The following is a 21,384-nucleotide window of genomic DNA, read 5'->3' on the forward strand; positions in this document are numbered from 1 at the left end:
AAGCTGTCCCATAGGCAATTGGGGGAGTGTTAGTTTGTGGCGCCAAGAGAGGCATAGGCTACAGATACAGGTTTGGGGATCAACATCTACCCATTTCTTTGATTTGATTTAAAGAAATAGATCAAAGAGAATGAACAAGAGTCATTTGAGAGGGGTTGGTGAGAATTGCCACCAGTAAAGTAGCCCCTCGGTATCTGATAGAAACATCCAACATCCCAGCACTTGGAGTTGCTCCCTAAGAGCCTATTAGGGTCCCAAATTTTTCATATATTGTGATATACATATTGAAAATTATGAGACTTTTGTTTTGGATGGCTTCTCTTAGTGCTAAAAATATGAGTGGCCAGAATCCTTGTAGTTATTGAGAAAAGTGTTTCATAGGAATGTTCCTTGGGTTTGTGGATAGGTCAGTGAATATAAACTCCTTCTATAACAGTATAGTACACTATAGATTAAAAAGCAATTCCATTGACATTATCTCCTATAATCCTCACAACACCTGAGGAATACTGACCCCTTAATGAATGAAGAAATTGGTGCTCAAAGAAGTTGACTAAGGGGCTGGGGCTGAGGCTCAAAGGTAGAGCGCTTGCCTAGCATGTGCGAGGCCCTGGGTTCAAGCCTCAGCACCACATTAAAATAAATAAATAAAATAAAGGTATCACATCCAACTACAACTAAAAAAAAATAAAAAATATTTTTTAAAAAAGAAGTTGACTGACTTGCTCAAGGACAAAGAGCTAAGGAAAAAAAAAAAAGGAATACTTGAATCCAAGTCTCCTGACTTGGAATCACTTGTACTCATGGTACCACTGTGACCAGCAACTGCTGTGCTTGGCACCTTAGGAAATGGCAGGTAGGGGCTGGGGATGTGACTTTGTTGTGGAGTGATTGCCTTGCACGCACAAGACCATGGGTTCACGTCTTAGATTTGCCTAGTTGACTCATTGCTCAGGAGGTCTGGAGGTCTGCTTATATATGGTTTTTTATAAAGACATTCAGACAATGAAGATGTTTGGTTTTTGATTTTTTTGTGTGTGTGCACAGCAATCTCACATGCCATTGAGTCTAATATTATAACATAAACAATCATCAAATTTAACTCCAAGCAAAATCAGAAACATAGGAAGCTGTATACTGCCCACCACCATTTTTGTAGCATCAATTCAAAATAATTGATTAGTGAGGAATTAAATTATAAAGAACCCCCTCACACTGTGCCTGTTTCTGCCATGGAGGGAAAGTGAAAGCAGAACTTTGAAGAACTTGGTCACATGAGAAATAGGAACTAACAAAGTGTGTTGCTGGGTATGGACAAAGTAGCTCAGATGCGTGGTCTTCTGGAAAATAAATGTCAGCCCACTTTGTCCTCTTTAATACCCTCAGCCCTGGGGCCTTCTCTCTCTTCCTCTCTTCACATGATTCATTTCTACTTTTTATCCTTCTGATAGAAGTTCTGTGTTCATATGAAAGCCCACATGTTATGGATGAATGTTCTAGAGGCAATCAGACTGTTCTAAGGGGGTATATAGGGACAAAACAAATGACCTGAGAGTGACCAGGTCAAGGATGACTGATGGTATGTCACTAGTATCATGTCTGGAGAAGAGAGCAGGGAAGGGCCAGCCCACTCCACCAAAAATAATAATAATAATGCTACTGGAAGAATCTCTCTATGCATGGGTCTTCCTGACTCTTTTCATTAACCATGAATGGGCTGCAATTATTTTTTTAAAACATTTTTAGTTGTCAATGGACCTTTATTTTGTTTATTTTTTTATGTGGTGCTGAGAATCAAACCAGTGCCTCACACATGCTAGGCAAGCACTCTGCCACTGAGCCACAACCCCAGCCTGTGCTGCAATCATAAACATAGATTTTATGCTGGGGGCGGGGCGCGGGGGGGTGCAGGGGCGGGTAAATGTACTATGTGTGCAGCTCCAACACAATGCAGGCACAGAAGATATGTGCATTAATATTAACTGCAGGGGGGAAAATGAGAGAGGAGGAAACCAAGTAGAAGGAGAAAGGAGGGAAAGAAAAATAAGGAGGGGGAAGAAAGGAGTGCTATAGGAAAAAAGTAATAAGAGAATAAAAAAAAAGAAAAAGTAAAGTTAATGAGTAAAATGTTTTTCAAAGGTCCTGTGCAGTTGCCAGAGGAGGTCTGCAATTTTGTCCTGAGTTACCTAGCAACCAAAGCTAGAAGGAAAACATAATCAGTTATAGCATTTATAGTGTCCATAAGATTAAAAACAGAGCAGTTGCTTGGAAAAACTCTCCTCTGGCTCCTCTTAAAGGGAACACCGTATCATAAAGTCTTTCCTCAGCAACATTCCTTCATAAATATAGAATTAAATTCTGAACAGTTGTCCTCCAGTACATCTTCAATGCAGGTGACTGGCATATTGCCAAATGCCACTCAGTACACTCACATCCTCAAAATAGTTTCATGGAGAAAAGAACTCCCTGAAGATTTGGCTTTGTTCAGTGATTTTATAAGATCTGGACAGGAATGGAAGATACCTTCTGAGCACTCATACCATCACTTCCAGTCCAAGCCCAAGGCAGCATCATCAAGTGATTCTGGCTTTCTCCTGTTGAGGCATCATCTCCTAGTCCTTCCCCACAGGGAACACTAAAAATTTTCTTTTCACATGCCAACTTAAACCTATCTGACCATCTGATAAAAGGGAATTGATGAATATCCTTCAAGCAATGCTCTATGAATATTATTTCATGTTAGAAAGTTTCAACACAAATGAGATAATAGAGAATTTGAGGTTATGACAGATGACAAGAAAGAAGAAATGTTCTATGTTGATAAGTAAGGACAGACATTATAATGTGAGAAGTAGACAGATGGGAGAATAATTTCACATTCTGTATGAAAAGTGTGAGCTGGGACAAGGATTAAATCAAAATCCAAGGTTGCCATAATGTTCAAATTGCCTCTGAGGCATACAAAAAAGAGGATTTCATATATTCAGATGAATTAGACAGAAAAATTAGAGGACAGAGTGAGGGCTTCCTACACACACACACACACACACACACACACACTCACACACACACACTTTCTCTCTACCCACCCCTTCTCTTCAAGAACAAACAATATGACAATTGAAAAAGAAAAGGGTACTCTTAGTTGATCAAAAAGTTTGAAGGATATCCAGAATATTGTGATAACTATTTTACTTTGGTAAGCCCAAATCACTTGACTTTAGACTTGGCATATAACTTGTTTTTTTTACCAATGAGATATTACCAAATTTAAACAGAAACTTATAAGAGTTTGTGCATTTGGGTTTGTTCTCTTGGAATGCTCCTGCTGTGAAGAAGCTCAAGCAGCCATGTAGAGAAACCAATATGGAGAACAGCTTCACTGACAGCCTCAGTGAAGTTCTCAGCTATTCACTAGCATCAATAATCAACCATAAAGGGAGGTTATTTTGAACCTCCCAGAAATCCCAACACTTAACACCACATGAAGCAAAAAAACTTCCTGGTGTCACACCCTTGTAATCCTAGAGACTAGGGTAGCTGAAGATCATAAGCTTGAAGTCAGCCTGGGCAATTTAGCAAGATCCTATCTCAAAAAAAAAGGAAAGGGGTTGGGGATATAGCTCAGTCAGTGAAGTGCCCCTAGGTTCAATCCCCAGTACCAATCAATAAATAAATAAATAAATAAATAAATAAACAGACAAATAAAATGAAAAAAAATAAACAGGTAGAAAACATAAAAGAGTGGGGCAGTGGGGAGACTCAGAAATATGGCATCTGTCTCATTAGGAAAAACAGAGAAAATACCCAAGAAAATAACAGAATTTTTTTTTTGTACTGGTGATTGAACACAGGGGTACTCAATCACTTAGCCACATCCCCAGCCCTTTTTTGTATTTTATTTAGAGACAGGGTCTCATTGAGTTGCTTAGGGCCTCACTAAATTGCTGAGACTAGCTTTGAACTCATGATCCTCCTGCCTTAGCCTCCCAAGCCACTAGGATTATAGGCATGCGCCACCACACCCAGCAACAGAACATTTTTGTAAACTTGAAGAAATTTGAATCTTGAAGAAGACTGAAAAGGTCCAATGAACATAATTAAAGAAAAAAATACAAAATTTGACAACCAGCATTTCTAGTTCCTCTTGCTTTAGTCTACTAATTTCTTTATTTCATAGCATTTTTCTCCTGCTAGCATACTAATAATTTTCTTATGTATTATGCATATTAATTATAACCTGTCATCTCTGCTATGCTATAAGCTCCATGAGGGCAGGAATCTTTGTCTGATTTGTTCACTCATGAAGCCCAGTACTTTTTTTTTTTTTTTTTTTTGGTTTTGGGTACTGGAATTGAACCTAGGGGCAGTTTACCATTAAGCGACATCCCCATCCCTTTTTATTTTTTATTTTGAGACAGGGTATCACTAAGTTGCTTAAAGCCTTGCTAAACTGCTAAGGCTGGCCTCAAACTTGTGATCCTCCTATCTCAGCCCCCGAAGTTGCTGGGATAATAGGTGTTCACCTCTGTGCCCAGCTGAAACCCAGTACTTTGAACAGTGCCTGGTACCCAGTAATCATCAGTAAAGATTTTCCAAATTGTATTTAAAATCTAGACACATCCTGGCAAAATTTCAAAATTCCAATCATAAACAGGAAATCCTCAAGTCTTTCCTATTTCCTATTAAAGAAAACAAGATACAGAATAGTCACACCCAACATTAGTAATATTGGATCCTAGAAACTAAGAGAAACATCTTCATAGTTAACAAAGAAAGAAATCTTGGAACTAGAATTCTAAATCTTGCCAAATTACCAGTTATTTATGAATGTGATAATGGGCATTTTCAGATATACTAGAACTCAGGATCTTAATTATCCATGCTCTATAGCAGAAAACAAAAGTAGTCACATTTATTTTCCAGCAAAAATTTTAAAAAGGTCCAAGAAAGAAGACAACACGGGATACAAGACACTGCAATCCCTCGCCTAAAGTGAAAGAATCCAACAAGAAATTCAGAGGATTCATTATATTAGGATGCTGGAAGGATCTTTTTGGACCAACAATTTAAATGACATAACAATTTACATTTGTTAATATTTTCTGTCTCCAATCACTCTAATTCCAGAGTCCATACCTACCCATTGAGTCAATGACTTATCTTCTTTATTGTCAGTCTTTCCTACATTGTTGAATGGCAGAATTTCATAAAGTTGACTAAAGTGATATCAGAGAATGCTTTATTTACAAAAAAAAAGAATTTGATTGTCAAACCAAATAACAAATAAAGAGAAAAGTGACAAGGACATAGACATAAGTGCTTCAAAGAGGATGATTTGGATATCAACAGATCAATGGGAACTGAGGCTGTGGCTCAGTGGTAGTTCACTTGCCTCGCATGTGTGGGGCACTGGGTTCAATTCTCAGCACCACATATAAATAAATAAAATAAAGATCTATCAACAAATAAATATAAATATATTTTAAACATTGTAATATAAATATATATTAGTTATATATATAAAATATATACATATATATTAGTTATATATAAAAAGATCAATGGGCCAGGATGGACTTTGGGCCTGATCCAGGGGGACTAATTTCATCATTGACCAGTTTATTAGCTTATATTTTGGAGGGTTGATGACTGTGGCTATTTTTTGTATTAGTTTACTTTTCTTAAACTGTGGGCTCTTGAATAATGAGTAATCAGACAGTAAGAATTCTAGGTATGGCAATGGAATTTTATTCATGCATAAAGAAAAATGAAATTATGGAATTGGAGAACATTATGTGAAGTGAAATAAGTCAAACTCAGAAGGACAGGGCCATGTGTTTACTGTCATATGTGGAAGCTCAAAAGGAAAAAATGAAAGGAAAGGTGGGGAGAACTCATGAAAATCGAAGGGAGATCAGTAGAGCAGAGTAAAGAGACCTGGAGGATGAGGGTAGGAAGAGAAAGGGAAATACTGGGGAGTAATGTTGGCCAAATTATACTGTTATATTGTGTGCCTATATGTACACATAACAAAGCCCACCATTATGTATAACTATAATGCACCAATAAAAATACGGACAAAAAAAGTGTTCTGTGTATTAGAATATTGACTATTACCTCCGTGCCGCTCTCGCTGGTTCACCACTTCCTTGACTCTAGTGTGGGCACAATATGGCCTAACAGCAGGAAGTAGAAAAGAGAAGTGGGAAAGGAGACATAGGATGAAGATTAAATAAGCTATATACCCTAACCAGCCTCCAAGTGCTGGAGAGCTAACTGAATCCACACCCAAATCATCAAATTTAAAATTCATTCATTCCACAGATATTTATTTATTGAGCAAATACAATGTGCTACCTCCTGTACTAAGAAGGATGGATATAAAATGGGAAAGCATGGATAAGTTACTGACTCATTCACAATCTACAGGAGAGGAAGTCAGACATGTAGATAAATGATCACAATCACAGTTTTACCTGAAAAGTACAAGCAAGTGTGAATAAGTTTCAGTGTGTACAGGGGAGTGTGTGTGTGGGGGGGAATATCTTTCCTCACCCATTATTAGGTTCATGGCCAAAGCACCTAAAACAAAAGACAAAGTAACAAGAGAAAAGCATATGGATTTATTCAACGTAAGTTTTACATAGCATGGGAGTCTTTAGAAATGAAGACTCAAGAAAATAGGGAAACCCATGTGTTTTTATGCTAAATTTGATTTTTTAATTGGGCAATTGTGGGAAACTATAAATGGACAAAAGGAGTATGATCTGGTGGTAACCAGCTGGCAGGAACTTAACAGAACTTGTTTGCTCAGATTCTTCTCAGCAGTTCTGTGTCTTTAAAAACAAGGACATTCATTTCCTCTTATTACAGGGAGGGCACTTCTAGAATGAAGGTTTTATGACCTGCTTCAGAGGAACAGGGTGAGGGGGAGATGAGAATGACTTTCCTGCTTCTGTTGTTTCCTCAAATGTCAAGATGCTATCTGAGGGAGATCGCATGTCCTGAACCCTTGGAGAGGCAAACAAGTCAGAGAAGGTGACCCCTGAAGGACCAGAGTAGAGAGGGCCATGTGAAATGGCAGAGAAGTTAAAATACTGTATCACAACCTAGGAACTTCCAGCCACCCATCTGAGGAAGGGAGGCTAGTAAAAACTTTAAGCAGAGGAGGGCCATATTCATGTTGGCCATTGGCCATTTTAGTAGCTTACCCTGGCAGGTGTGCAGAGAATGAGTAAGCAGGAAAGAAATAGACAACAATGAGAAGAACAGTTATCTAAGCAAAAAATGAAGGGCTCTTGAACTAGTGCAGCTAAGTGAGAGTGGAAGACGCCAGTTAAGAAATAGAATCCAAGAGTTTGGTGATTAATTGAATGTGCAAGCCACGGAGCAGAGAATTTAGGAATGACAGTTGGCTGGGAAAGAGAACAGGAACCCGAACTAAAGGGACCAAGATCTGAGATATATGGAAACCTATTAAGGTTTTTCTCTGAGACCTGGAGCAGGGACCTCCTTCCTTGTGCTTGTTATTGCCCAAATAAAAGCAGGTTTTATGAACTATGAAGGTAAGGAGAAAAAAATTTTGAGTGACAGTAGTAAGATAAAGATGATAAAATGCATAAAATATTACAATCCATGTTTCTCTTGATCCTCAAACAACTCTACAAGGTTCTGTTTCAATTGAGAACACACAGAGTTGAGTAATGGCTGCATCATCGGGAACACATGGAGTTACAAGTAGCTGAATGCATAACTCATGCTGTTTTAAGCAAGAAGACATTTTAAAAATCTGACATAACAAAAATCCTAGAGAAGGATTCCTTTTTAATTGCAGCGAGTCAAGGATGTCATTAAGAACATGGCCTCTTTCTACTTTCCTAATCCCCATCTTGAGCATGTTGGTTTTTTACCCTTAAATTTGTTAACACAAAGTTTTTTTGTTTTTTTTTTTCCTGTCTGGGCTTTTATCTTTAACTGGACTACAAAATCTTTCCCAAAAGCCAACTCCCAGACTCTTAGATTTCATTGGCCACAACTGATCACATACTCAGTTTAAAACCAATCACTAGCAGAGCAGCAGGATTGGCTTAGACCAATTGCGGCTTTTCTCTGAAAGTGTCGAGAGGTCCTTCTTCCTTGTGCATGTTGCTTCCCAAATAAAATTAGGTTCTAAACACTAAGAAATGAGAATAAATAATTGTCAGGTGATGTTTATTAGTCATATTCCCAACCTCTGTAACATCCAAGGAGAGGGGACAAAAAGATAAAAAGGAAGACCAAGGTCAATCTCCTAAATACTTCTTAATGGCATTTGTTTTCATTTTTATTTTTTTTTAAGAGAGAGTGAGAGAGGAGAGAGAGAGAGAATTTTTAATATTTTTTATTTTTTAGTTCTCGGCGGATACAACATCTTTGTTGATATGTGGTGCTGAGGATCGAACCCGGGTCGCACGCATGGCAGGAGAGCGCGCTACCGCTTGAGCCACATCCCCAGCCCTTAATGGCATTTATGATAAGAAAAGTAACAAAAAGTCCTTTTCTATAAACAGCATTTTCTAAGTTGGTCTATTTAAATAATTAATGTAAACATACCTGGAATGTATGCGTTTAAGGGACCTAGTCCATTGGAAAGCATTAATATCAGTTAGTCATTAATGGAGTAATATAAAAGTGTTTCTTGATCCCTTTGTAGAAATGATGTTCTGCATGCATCACTTAAAGACCTCATATGTTGTTGGGTGCGGTGGCACAGGCCTGTAACATCAGAGACTTGGGAGGCTAAGGCAGGAGGATCACAAGTTGAGGCCAGCCCCAGCAACTTAGCTAGGCCCTAAGCAGCTTGGAGAGACCCTGACTCAAAATACAAAACAAAAAAGGCTGGGGTGTAGCTTGGTGATAGAGCACCCCTGGGTTTAATTCCCAATACCAACACCACACACACACACAAAAAAAAAAAATTACTAGAAAGAAAATGGTCAGACAACAAGGGAACTAAACTCACAGAGTAAAGGTGGAAAAACTAGCCTTGAAAAGAAAAGGGAGTTTCTGAGGCTGGCAGGAAAAGGATAAGCAGACCTACTTATAGCTGGGCTGATCTAGTTCCTGTTGGCTGGGAAATGAGTAGAGATGGACAAAGTTAAATGAAATGAGTTCACATAATCAGGCCTGGTCTATATTTACTTCCCTGTAACCAGAGAGGTTGCATATTCTAATGATGTAGTTTCTGAAACCCAATCTGATGCTTTGAATTTCGTTTCTGGCCATGACATGTTTTTCGTGGAAGGTCATATTTATATCACTGCAGCAGAATCCCAGCAACTGTGCTCAGTCTGCATGGCTTATTTAAAAGATTTAGAACATGTGGGACAGATAATTCCAGCTCCTTAATGTCCTTGGAGCCCTAATATTATTTTTACTAACACAAAAACAGCTTTGTAATGTGACGTAAATTGAACTAATTTTAGTTATTTATCTTAGATTTGACTGCATCAGGATCATGCAACAGCTAACAATAAAGGAACAATTGAATAATTAAAATAGATTAAAAATGGAAAATCACAATAATGACAAAAGTTTGAACAACAGAAATTACAGAAATATTAATTTGAAAAATGAGGCACCATATTATATAATTAAAAGCAAAGTCAAATTGTTGAATCCACATATGGTAAAACTTAGGAATACGGTAATACAAAAATTGCCAGTTAATATTTAAGTTGGGGGCTGGGGTTGTGGCTCAGTGGTAGAGCACTCACCTAGCACATACAAGGCGCGGGGTTTGATCCTCAGCAGCACATAACAATAAATAAAATAAAGATATTGTGTCCAACTACAACTAAAAAATTTTTTTTAAAAATATTTAAGTTGGTTTAAGACCTTAAACTATACAGCTTAGTTTTTTGAGTAACTGTTAAAATTTATTAAGCATTTATTCTACATTTCTGATATGTATTAATCTAATTTTTATTTAACCTTCTGAGATAGATCATGTTATTATTCTCATCCTCATTTTCCAAATAAGGAAACTAGGGCATGAAAAGGTTAAGTCAATTGGTCAAGGTCATGAAGCAAATTAATGTCCCAGTTGCAATTCAAAACCAGGCAGACTAACTTCAAAGCCCTTTCTCTTAACTAATTCTCTACCAGCAAGTCTCAAACTGGTCTCAATCACTCAACAAACTAGAAATAGAAAGGAACTATCCTCAACATGATAAAAAACATTTTTTAAAAAACACAGCCAACATAATAATGAAAGTCAAAAAAAATTCCCCCTTAAGTCAGGAACATAAGAAGGAGGGTGATATGGCTATAGCATCTGTGGTCCCATTATCACCCCAGTTGATTCAGGGGATCTGACTGGCTAGGCTGGTGTCCCCCTTCTCCCTCATCATTCTTTGTGGGTCCCTCCCAAATCTGTAGGCTCAGCTGAAGAGGACTTCCCAGAGAGAGAGGAGAACCATTCTTCCATCAAGGTCATATGAGTCCTGCACTCCCCTGCTACAGCTTCCAAACAAATCTACTTTCACCCCCACTTAGCTAGGACTCCTGACTAAGGTAATTAGAGGAAAAGAAAAGAAAGAAAAAAGACAAAGAGAAAATCAGCTATCTAAGTTGAAAAGAAGGAAGTAAAATTATCTTTATGGACAGTTATGATTCTACATATAGAAAATCCAAAGAATGAATGCAAAGAAACTATCAGAGCTAATTAATGAATTCAGCAAAATTGGAAGATACAAGGTCCATGAACAGAAATGTAAGCAATCTGAAAATATTTTTTAATCCATTTGTAAGTAGCATCAAGAGAATAAAATACTTTGGAACAAAGTTAGGGAAGGAGGCATAAGATTTATACACTGAAAATTATAAATCAGAAGAGAAAGAGGAAACACTGGGGACTGAAATGAAGCAAATTAAATTCCATGAATGTATGATTCTGTCAAAATGAACCCCGCTATTACGTATAATGCACTGATAAAAGCATTTTTACAAAACTATTAAACATTGATAAAATAAATGGAAAGACATCCTAGGTTCATGTATGGAAAGACGTAATATTGTTCAGATGGCAATACTACTCAATATGAGCTACAGGCTCAATGCAATTCCTTCACAAATCCCAATGACATGTTTTGCAGAAATTGAAAAGCTGATTGTAAAATTGATAATTGGCAATGGGCCCTGTTTAGGCAATAATCTTGAAAAATAAAAATAGGGCTGGGGATGTGGCTCAAGCGGTAGCGTGCTCGCCTGGCATATGTGCGGCCCGGGTTCGATCCTCAGCACCACATACAAACGAAGATGTTGTGTCCGCCGAAAACTAAAAAAAAAAATAAGTATTAAAATTCTCTCTCTCTCTCTCTCTCTCTCTCTCTCTCTCTCTCTCTCTCTCTAAAAAAAAAAAGAAAAAAGAAAAATAACATTGGAGGGTTCACGTTTCCCAATTTTGAAACTAGAGAAGTTAAGAATCAAGGCAGATATATGTGTGTGTGTGTGTGTGTGTGTGTGTGTACATACATACATATCTATAAAAACTTTGAATTTGTGGAAACTTTAGCTGTTCCATTCCTTGGAAAAAATGTCCCAGTTTACCATATTGGGATGGTATTATGCAGAAATTAATAGCCACATAGGTCTAGAAACATTAAACAAATTTTTCCCATTTGTACAGGGATAACAGAAGATATTAATTATGTAAGATATCTTATCCACATTGGTTTGATTACAGAAACTAATAAAGTATTCTGTAAATTTAAAAAAATCAAGCCAGTTGGTACTGGCATAAAAATAAACATATAGATCAATAGAATAGAATTAGAAGCCCAGAAATTAACCCAAACATCTGTGGTCAATTGATTTTCAACAAGGGTGCCACAACCATTCAATGGGGAAAATAAACAAATGGTTCTGGACAACTAGATATCCATTTGTAAAAGAAAGAAAATCTCTGCCTCATACTATATATAAAAACTACCTGAAAATGGATCATTGACCTAAATCTAAGAGCTAAAGCTATTAAACTCTTGGAAGAAAACACAAGGGTAGATTTTATTTTATTTTTTTAGTTGTAGATGGACACAATATCTTTATTTTATTTTTATGTGGTGCTAAGGATTGAACCCAGTGCTTCACACATGTGAGGCAGGTGCTGTACCACTGAGCTACAGTTCCAGCCAAGGGTAAATCTTTATGACTTTGATTTTGGCAAGAGAGTCATGAAAAGGATGTCAAAAGTTCAACTGACAAAAAGTTCTAAACCAATTGACATCATCAAAATTAAAAACTTTTATGTGTCAATGACACTACCAAGAAAGCAAGAAAACAACCTGTAGGATGGGAGAAAATATTTGCAAATCATATGCATGATAAGGTTCTAGAATCCAGAATATATAAAGAACTCTTACAACTCCACAATAAAAACAACCCAATTTAAAAATGGCAAATGACTTGAAAAGACATTTCTCCAAAGAAAATATTAAAATGACCCATAAGCATATGAAAAGATGATCAATAGAAGACAGCAGGATTCTTTGCTTTTACATTCAATTTGCTGCAATATCACAACTAATCCACCCTTTGGAAAACCCCACTACAAATTCCTGAGAGAATGAGAAAAAAAAAAAAAGACAAATAATGTCTCGGTGTTATATGAACATAGTTTTGAGCTCACATGTTACCTGAAGGGCCTCTTTGAACCTTAGAGGCCCTGAACATATTTTAAAACTTCTGCTATATACTACATAGCAGGAACTGCTCCATGAACATGTGACAAATATGGTCACACAGGGCCCACTGCTCTAAGGAGCCATATTTGGGGTTTAATGCTCTGGGGTTGCCCATTTTGAAATTCTGAATAATTTTATCACTGAATGTGTGTTTTGTAAGAAAATCCAATGAGACAAGAAGGAACTATCCCACCTCCTGCTGCCTCCCTACCCCCCAGGGGGCAAAGTCAAGCCACTCACTGCCTGCCTACCTCCCCCCATTCCTTGGGCCTCATCTGGCCTTTCCCATCCTCCTTGAGGTCAGCAATCAGTGTCACCTTCTATTCTTGGTATGGGCCTTGGTATAGGCATGAGAAGGATCAGAACTGGGCCTGTGCATCCCATGGTGACTGAGGGGAAGGCAAGGTGGCAGCCACCCACCCCATACAGGCAATGCCATGGCAGCAATTCAGGAGATAACTCTTGGTGCAAACCTCCCACCAGAGACAATCTAGGTACTTATCATGTTCTGGCATGAAGGTTACAATACCCTTGGGGTTCAACCATCATCATGGCTTGAGCAGCCTGCCTAAGGGAAGAGGAGATCCCTGACTCACCTTCCCTGCCCAGCCAGGTGCAGTGGTCAGATTGCTGAAAAGAAGGGGACCCTGCTACTGGTGGTAGTAGAAAGATGATTGTGAAAACCTAGTTTTTCCTTTACTTCCCCAAATATGCTCTTCCCCTAATATTTTTTACCTCCATTCTATCTATTGGAAAGTCCTAGAAACAATAGTGAATAAGGAAGAAATTTATTTCTCTAAAGGTCAATTTCTGGATTCTAAATACATTTCCCAATAAGGGAACTAAGCTTCTAGACAAAGGGTTATTCTAAGTCTGGGACAGAAGGTGTACCTCTTGAACAAAACAAGGAAGCTCTCAAAGACTAGAAATGCTATAGTTTGGGTCTAAAGTGTTGCCCAGATGTTCATGTGCAACAGGACTGCTCCTCAGAGAGATGTTGTTGGGAGGTGATAGAGGATTTAAAAGGTTAGATCATGGTGGGATTAACCTTGAAGGTGACTGTGGGACTGTGGCCCCTTCCTCTTCCTCTCTTTCTTTTCCTAACCTTGAGGTGAGTGATTTGCTCCGCCACACACTTCCACCATGACGTGCTGCTTCATCACAGTCCCAAAGCAACAGGGCCAATTTATCATGAACTGGAACCTCTAAGACTGTGAGCTAAATTAAACTTTTTCTCTCCATAAGTTGATTATCTCAGATATTTGTTATAATGACAGAAATCTGACAAACAGTCTTTGTATCAAAAGACTCAAAAAACAAGGGCCTAGAACAATGTCTAGCAATTAAAATGCCTAGACACTGAGTCAGCACAAGCCCATGTGGATGTGGGGAAGATGAATATGGAGCAGATGGAGCAGTGTTTGTTTTTTTTGGTATAGAAACATGATGACAAGGAATGTCTTACTGATATTCTATCTCAATACTTGGCACATGGTTTCAACAAAATGACGATTTTTTGGGTGGGTGAATAGATGATTGGATGAGAAGTAGAACACAAAGTGATCAAACTGATTTACTAATAATTTAAAGGGGAGCATGGACAGTGGCAATCCCAGGAGCTTTCTTCTCAAATTCCATTAGAAGGGGCTGGGGTTGTGGCTCAGTGGTAGAGCACTTGCTTAGCAAATGTGAGGCACTGGGTTCCATCCTCAGCACCACATAAAAATAAATAAATTAAGTAAAGGTATTTTGTCCATCTACAACTAAAAATACTTTTTTAACTCTATTAGAATATCTAGAAAAACTCATTAAGTGAACTACTTTCAAAAAACAGCAACAGAGGTCTACAATTTGGTAAAATAGAGGGGGAAGAAAAGGGCAAAAGAGAGCTAAAAACGTGGTCACAAAATATTCAGAAATACTGAAGAAATGTAGCTCCTTTATTTTTCCTTAAATGATCCCATCCATTAGGTGATATGGAAAAATGTCTTTTAGTCTGTTCTAGTACAATAAGTGTGAGGTAGGAAGGTAACTGATTCCTTTGAACAAGGCTATTTCATGGACAAAATGCTCAATCTCTCAGAGTTCACCTTTCTTCCCAAGTTTCTCTCTCAGGTGGCAGCTGGGTATGCTGGGGAGAGCCCCATGTGACCTCAGGAATGCTAGGGGATAGATGGTCCTACAAGATGGATACCTTGTCCTCATGGTATGTGCAGGCTGGTGATGGCTGAGGCGCAACTATTCCTGTCCCTGGTGCTCTGGTGTCCACAGATGACCTCTGTAGTTGGTCTAACCTGCAGCCTAGTTTTATTTCTCTCAGTCAGAGCCTGAGGGCTTCTCTCCAGCTGGCTCATCCTCACTTTGGCTTTCACTGACCCCAGGAGCCCCAAGGAATCACTGCCACATTGTCCATCTGGCCCCTAAGTAGAAGGTTCAGGCAATGGGATCACCTTACCCCATCCAATAGATGCATGGCAGGGCTGCTAGCTCTCAATTCTGCATTCCTGGGAGCTAAAAGAGGCTCAGGAGTGAGTGCCACCCTGGTCACCCTGATTTTATACCAATCACCTTGAGAAGGAGGCCAAATGTTCACTCCCTCTTGCTCTGGGAAGACAAGCCTTCTAACTTAAAGAGGACACCTGCAAGGGAACATTAAGAAGGAAATAAAATACATTAGTTTATCATGTACAAAATTATTATCATCATTACCCAAACAAGCAAAAAATAATCTAAGGACAATGATGGTAAAAAGCAACAAAGGAAAACCTCTTGACTAAATCATTCAGGAAAAAAAAAATGCAAGAATTTGGAGAACAAATATCCAACATTATTTTGTTGAATATTTAATATTTTAGACTTCATCCATACACACAGAAGGGTGAATGGATCCTAAATACATAGTTCAGTGAACTTTTAAAGAAGTAGATACCTCTTAAAAGTACACAAAGATGTTCAATACAGAGAGGCATCACCCCAGTAGCAAACCCAGGCCCAGAAACAGAACATTAGCCATGTCCAGAAGACCACCTCTTATTATTTCCATACCTTTATTTCTAACCTATATTAGATTGGCTTGTTTGTTCTGGAGCTGGGCAATGAAACCAGGGCTTTGTATAGGCTAAACGTGTGCTCTACCACTGAGCTACACCCCTAGTTCTGTTTTTGAACTTTGAATATGTGAAATTATATAGTGCATATTCTTTTAAATTATGCTTCTTTTATTCAATATTATGTTTGTGAGATTAATCTATTCTGTTCCAAGTAGTAGTTCTTTTTTCATGGCTGAGTGGTATTCCATTGAGTAAATCTACAATGATTTCTATTTTTATTTTACTGAGGATGAACACTTCAATAGTTTCTACTTTTTTGTTTATTACAAATAGTATTATTATGAACATTCCCAGATATGTTTTGGTGAACACTTGTACATATTCCTATTAGGAATATCCCTAGTAGTAGAATCTATAAGTCATGGATTATATGTATGTTCATCTTTTTTAAAAAATTTTTTTTGTAGTTGTAGATGGACAGCATGCCTTTATTTATTTTTTTGTGTGGTGCTGAGGATCAAACCCAGTGCCTCACACATCTAGGCAAGTATTCTGCCACAGCCCATGTATGTTCATCTTTAGACAATAATGAAAAGCAATTTTCTGAAAGGGTTACATCAATTTACATTCCCACCAAGAGAGTATGAACATTCTTCTTGTTCTGTATCCTTGCCAGCACTTGTTATTGTCAGCCATTTAATTTGTAGTAGTTCTTTTTTCATGGCTGAGTGGTATTCTGTTGAGTGAATCTACAATGATTTCTATTTTTATTTGACTGAGGATGAACACTTCAATAATTTTACTTTTTTGTTTATTACAAATAGTATTACTATGAATATTCCCAGATGTGTTTTGGTGAACACTTGTACATATTCCTGTTAGGAATATCCCTAGTGATATCCCTTGTGATTCTGGCATAGTGTTATCTAATTCTGGTCTTAATTTGCATTTTCTTGATGACTCATTACATTGAACTTCTTTTTGTGAACTTATTGGCCATTTGCACAATCTCTTTAATGAAGTGTCTGTTCAAGGTCTGTTGTCCATTTTCTAGTGGGTTGGCTTCCTTTATATCAGTTTTCAAATTCTGACTGCTAGACCTTTGTCCTAAATATGCATTGCAAGTATCTTTGGTATCTTTGCCCAATCTATGGTTTTTCTTTTCCTTTTCTTAGTTGGCATCTTTTAATAACAGGTTCTTCATTTTAATGCCACCTAATGTAACATTTTTCTGTTTTATAGTTAAAGCTTACGTTTTCTTTTAAAGAAAGTTTTGCCTACTCCAATATGTTCTAAGATTTTTAAAAATACCTTTTACATTTAGATTTGGAATGGATTTCTTTCCTCTGAGGCTTACAACTTATAAAAAGATAAAAGGGGATGTATATACAAGGCCTTTAAGATTTTAAAGTTTTATTATAAAAATCCATCAGAAATTAATGTCATCACTAGAAGCAGTGGAAATCAAAATTGGCACAGTAGAAAATCAATCAGCAAAACAGATTGAACTCAAGAAACATGCTGAGCATGAGAAAATCTAACCAAAACTTTGTGGTAAAACAAGAAAAATAGGAGAAAAATCTTGTACTTCTTTCTGTAAGGTCTTGCGTTACATATAGTATATTTCATCAATTTTAACTGTATGTTTGTTCCCATTTTAACATCTCTGAAATCAAAATGCATCTTACAATTGATATGTGTGATTCAATGGGAGGGGGTAGGAGCAAAACTATAGCTATAGTAATAAGATGGAAAATAATAATGAAATTCTACAAAAGGGATAGATGATGAAAAATATATTTCTAGCCAGGCATAGTGGCACAGGCTTGTAATCCCAGCCATGTGGAAGGCTGAGTCAGGGAGACTCCAAATTCAAGGCCAATCTTGACAATTTATCGAGATCCTATCTCAATATAAAAAGTAAAAAGGCTATGTAGCTCAAGGTAGAGTGTCCCTGAGTTCAGTTGCCAGTACTGGGGGAAAAAAATGCGTGCACCCACAAACAAATCTGAAAATATCCTTTCAGTTAGTATAAAATTAAAATCCTGGGTCACTTTTAAAAACCTTTGTATATTAATTTATTTGGAAGTCTGTTTTTGTCCCTGACCACTCAGGTATATAAAATATTGATACATCTTTTAATGATGTCCTAAATTTTGTGATTTAACCTACACAATTATCTAAGAAGGAGAACATTACTGTCTTTGTTTGAAAAATGAGGAAACAAGTTTAGAGAAATGAATAAAATCATAACCAGAATATAATTAAGCCAATATCCAAGCCCAGGCTTCTTCACATTTGCCATACCACGGGGGAGAACAGAGATCTTACACAATATATGCTGCCTCTGAACTCTGGATCTCAGGTTGTCCCAACTTTCAACAGTCCCTAACTAAAGGTATAACAAAAGTTGAGGGGAAAAATGGGTCTATAAATTGAGACTTTGTTAATTTAAAGAGAATCCTCTCCTTTTTAAATTAAGTTTGAAATTTTGCACAATAAAAAGTAAAAACAAGCCAGTAGTGGTGGCACATGCCAATAATCTCAGCTACTTGGGAGGCTGAGGCAGGAGGATCAAAAGTTCAAAATCAACCTCAGCAATTTAGGAAGGCCCTAAGCAACTTAGCAAGATCCTGCCTCAAATAAAAAATAAAAAGGACTGAGTCAGTGGTAAAGTACCCCTGGGCTCAATCCCCTATGCCCCAAAAAAGTAAAACCAAAGACTTTAAATCAGTACATGGTGCATGCCTGTAGTCTCAGTTATTTGGGAGGCTGAGGTGGGAGGACCTCTTGAGTCCAGGAATCAGAGACCAGCCTGGGCAACATAGGGAGACCCTGTCTCAACAAAAGCAAATAAAAAAAGTTAAGTCAGAGATTGATACCTTGATCTTTTCAAATTGCAAACATTTTGCTGTTTCCCACCAGGAATAGCAGATTAGTTTTAAAAATCCAAATCAGAATTACCCTTACTTCTTCTCAGGACCCATTGACGTCCAGAGGCAATGGGACAACATCTACAAGGTTTGGTGGCAGAAGAGGGATAGAGTGAGGTTGATAGCAAAGGGCTATTGTCTCAGCAAAGCTGACATCTATAGAATGAAGTCATGCCAAAACATTTTTAGGTCTGCAAAGTCAAGAAAACTTGCTTAATAAAACTTCTAATTTGACTTCAAATTATATTCTTGTGTTGTGTGCATGAAAAAACCCTACCAAAAATATACAGTAAAACAAGAAAAGTCCCTTAACTCCTATGGTAAGGAAGATGCTTTACATGTAATATAGTTCATCAGTTCTAACTATAAATTTGTTCCTGTTTTAACATCTCTGAGTCATATACTCTTTTTTTAAAAAAACACCTTGCTAAAGTTCTTACTGTGTGCCTGGTACTGTTCTAAGGGTTTTACAATATTATCATATTTCATCTTCATAACAACACTATGAAGGAGATGTCATATCTGTATTTTACAGATAAGAAAATTGAGGCATAAGAGGAAGCCAAGCAACTTGCCAAAAGTCAAACAACCAATAAGGGGTGGAACCAGGATTCAAACCTAATCAACATAGCTCCACAGCATGTGATCTTGTCCTGTGTGTTATTCTGCCTCTGCAATTTGTCAGATGAAACCAAGGTGAATTAAAAATGAAATTTTTGAATGAGGCAGTTGTTAAAAATAAATGATGAGTTGATGGGAAGAAGAGGAGCAGGAGGAGGAGGAAAGAGAATGAAGGAGCAGGAAAGTGATGGATAAAGATAATAACCTCAGTACTTCAGTGATTGTGCTTATTGGTATTATCCTGGCATCTGAATCATCAACTGTCCTCAGAGTGCCCTGACTCCTATTTTCTAATTAATTAACAAATCTGCCTCCCCTGCACACTTCTGTTTATTTGACAAGCCCCTGGACATACTTTGGTCTAGTTAAATAATCTAACATTTAGTTCATTTCTATGGCTCAAAAGAATGCATACTCTTATAGAATCAGAAGAAAGTTGGAGATTTGGGGGATCCTATGACAATTTTATAGGATCTGGAGTTTGCAAGAAAAACAGTGGGAGAGAAATAAAGGTAAACAATGGCCAGGGCCCTGGAGACAGACAGTGCAACAGACACTTGGGTTAAGAAACCAAGGCTGGGGGCTGGGATTATGGCTCAGCGGTAGAGCTCTCACTTAGCATTGCAAGGCCCTGGGTTCAATCCTCAACACCACATAAAAATAAATAAATAAATAAATAAATAAAGATGTTGTGTCCAACTACAACTAAAAAGTAAATATTTAAAAGAAAAAAAAAAGAAAGAAATCAAGGCTGTTTCGAAGCTTTCTCCATTTATCCCTAGAAAGTGGGATCAGATGGAATATTCTTTTTTTTTTTTTTAAGGAGAGAGAGAGAGAGAGAATTTTTTTAATATTTATTTTTTAGTTTTTCGGCGGACACAACATCTTTGTTTGTATGTGGTGCTGAGGATCGAACCCAGGCCACACACATGCCAGGCGAGCGCATTACCGCTTGAGCCACATACCCAGCCCCCAGATGGAATATTCTTGTTTGCCTGAGGGAAGCTATGAGATAAGGGATTTTTTATTTCCTCAGTCCAAAAAGGTAAAAGGCACAGATAGACTGTACCTCCTGGTCCTGCTCATTAGTTAAAATGCATCATAGAAAAAGTTCCAGAAATCTATTTGCAACACTTTGATGGGTCACAGACAAAAATTATTTACCAATTGTTAAATAAATTCTCATTCAAGCCCAGAAGAGTGGCTTCTGAGTGAGCCAGAAGACAGATTCTAACATGGAATCTTCTCATTTCAGAAGAGCTAATGGGCTGAGAGAACTCCACTGGACATGGTCTACTAAGAGGTCCTCCTTTCTCCTCTTCTTGAAGAAACTTCTGGCCATCTACTGATGGGAGTAACATGGAGAGAAGAGAATCCTTCAGAGAAGGATAAAGAAGAAGCAGTAGATTCACTGAGCATCCAAGTGTGGTCCAGAGGATAGTCCAGACAGGAGTGGCTGAGAGGTTCTCAGGAAGCACATCTGGCTGTGGCCTGAGGAGATTGGAAAACTGAAAGGAAGGGGGAAGAGGAAAATGGAGCAGTTCAGTTTTGCTTGAGCACTGAAGCAGAGCGTGAGTTGGAGGAGGTCAGTGTAGTCGGGGCATGGAGTGACCCTCTTAAGTTTTTAATTCCTGGGGCCATGCCTCTTGGGAAAGACTTCTCAGAAACTCTTGACCCTGGAGATGGAGGAATGTAGATTTTCAGGGCTTAGCTCAAAGTGTTACTTCTCAGAAAAAGGTGAAGGGTGAGAGAAAATGACCCTATGGGCTCAGAGATCTTAGAAATTAAGATTCTCCTCTGTGTTATCACGGTGAAGTTTGGTGGAGGCTGGGACTGCTTTAAGATTATAAGGAAGAGCAATCTTGGGTCCTTGTCACTTTTATCTCTCTCTTCTCTGGAGCCACAACTGGGGTCACAGGCATAATTGCAGCCTTAAGATAGAGGGTATTATTTCACAAGCTAACACGTGAGTCTTTTTCTGCCTTTAGCTCCTTGACCTTAGCTTCTATTTATACCTACGATACTCATCCTTTCAAAGAGAGGGTAATCCAATAG

General features: G+C 37.9%; 1 pseudogene; it reads left to right on the plus strand.

Annotated features, from left to right (window-relative positions):
* Nucleotides 1-1,569: 1,569 nt before the first annotated feature.
* Nucleotides 1,570-21,384, plus strand: part of LOC106144708 (histone H3.3A-like) — a 28,609-nt pseudogene continuing 8,794 nt past the window's right edge.

This window comes from Ictidomys tridecemlineatus, chromosome 5 (assembly GCF_052094955.1).
Source record: "Ictidomys tridecemlineatus isolate mIctTri1 chromosome 5, mIctTri1.hap1, whole genome shotgun sequence".
Lineage (NCBI taxonomy): Eukaryota > Metazoa > Chordata > Mammalia > Rodentia > Sciuridae > Ictidomys > Ictidomys tridecemlineatus.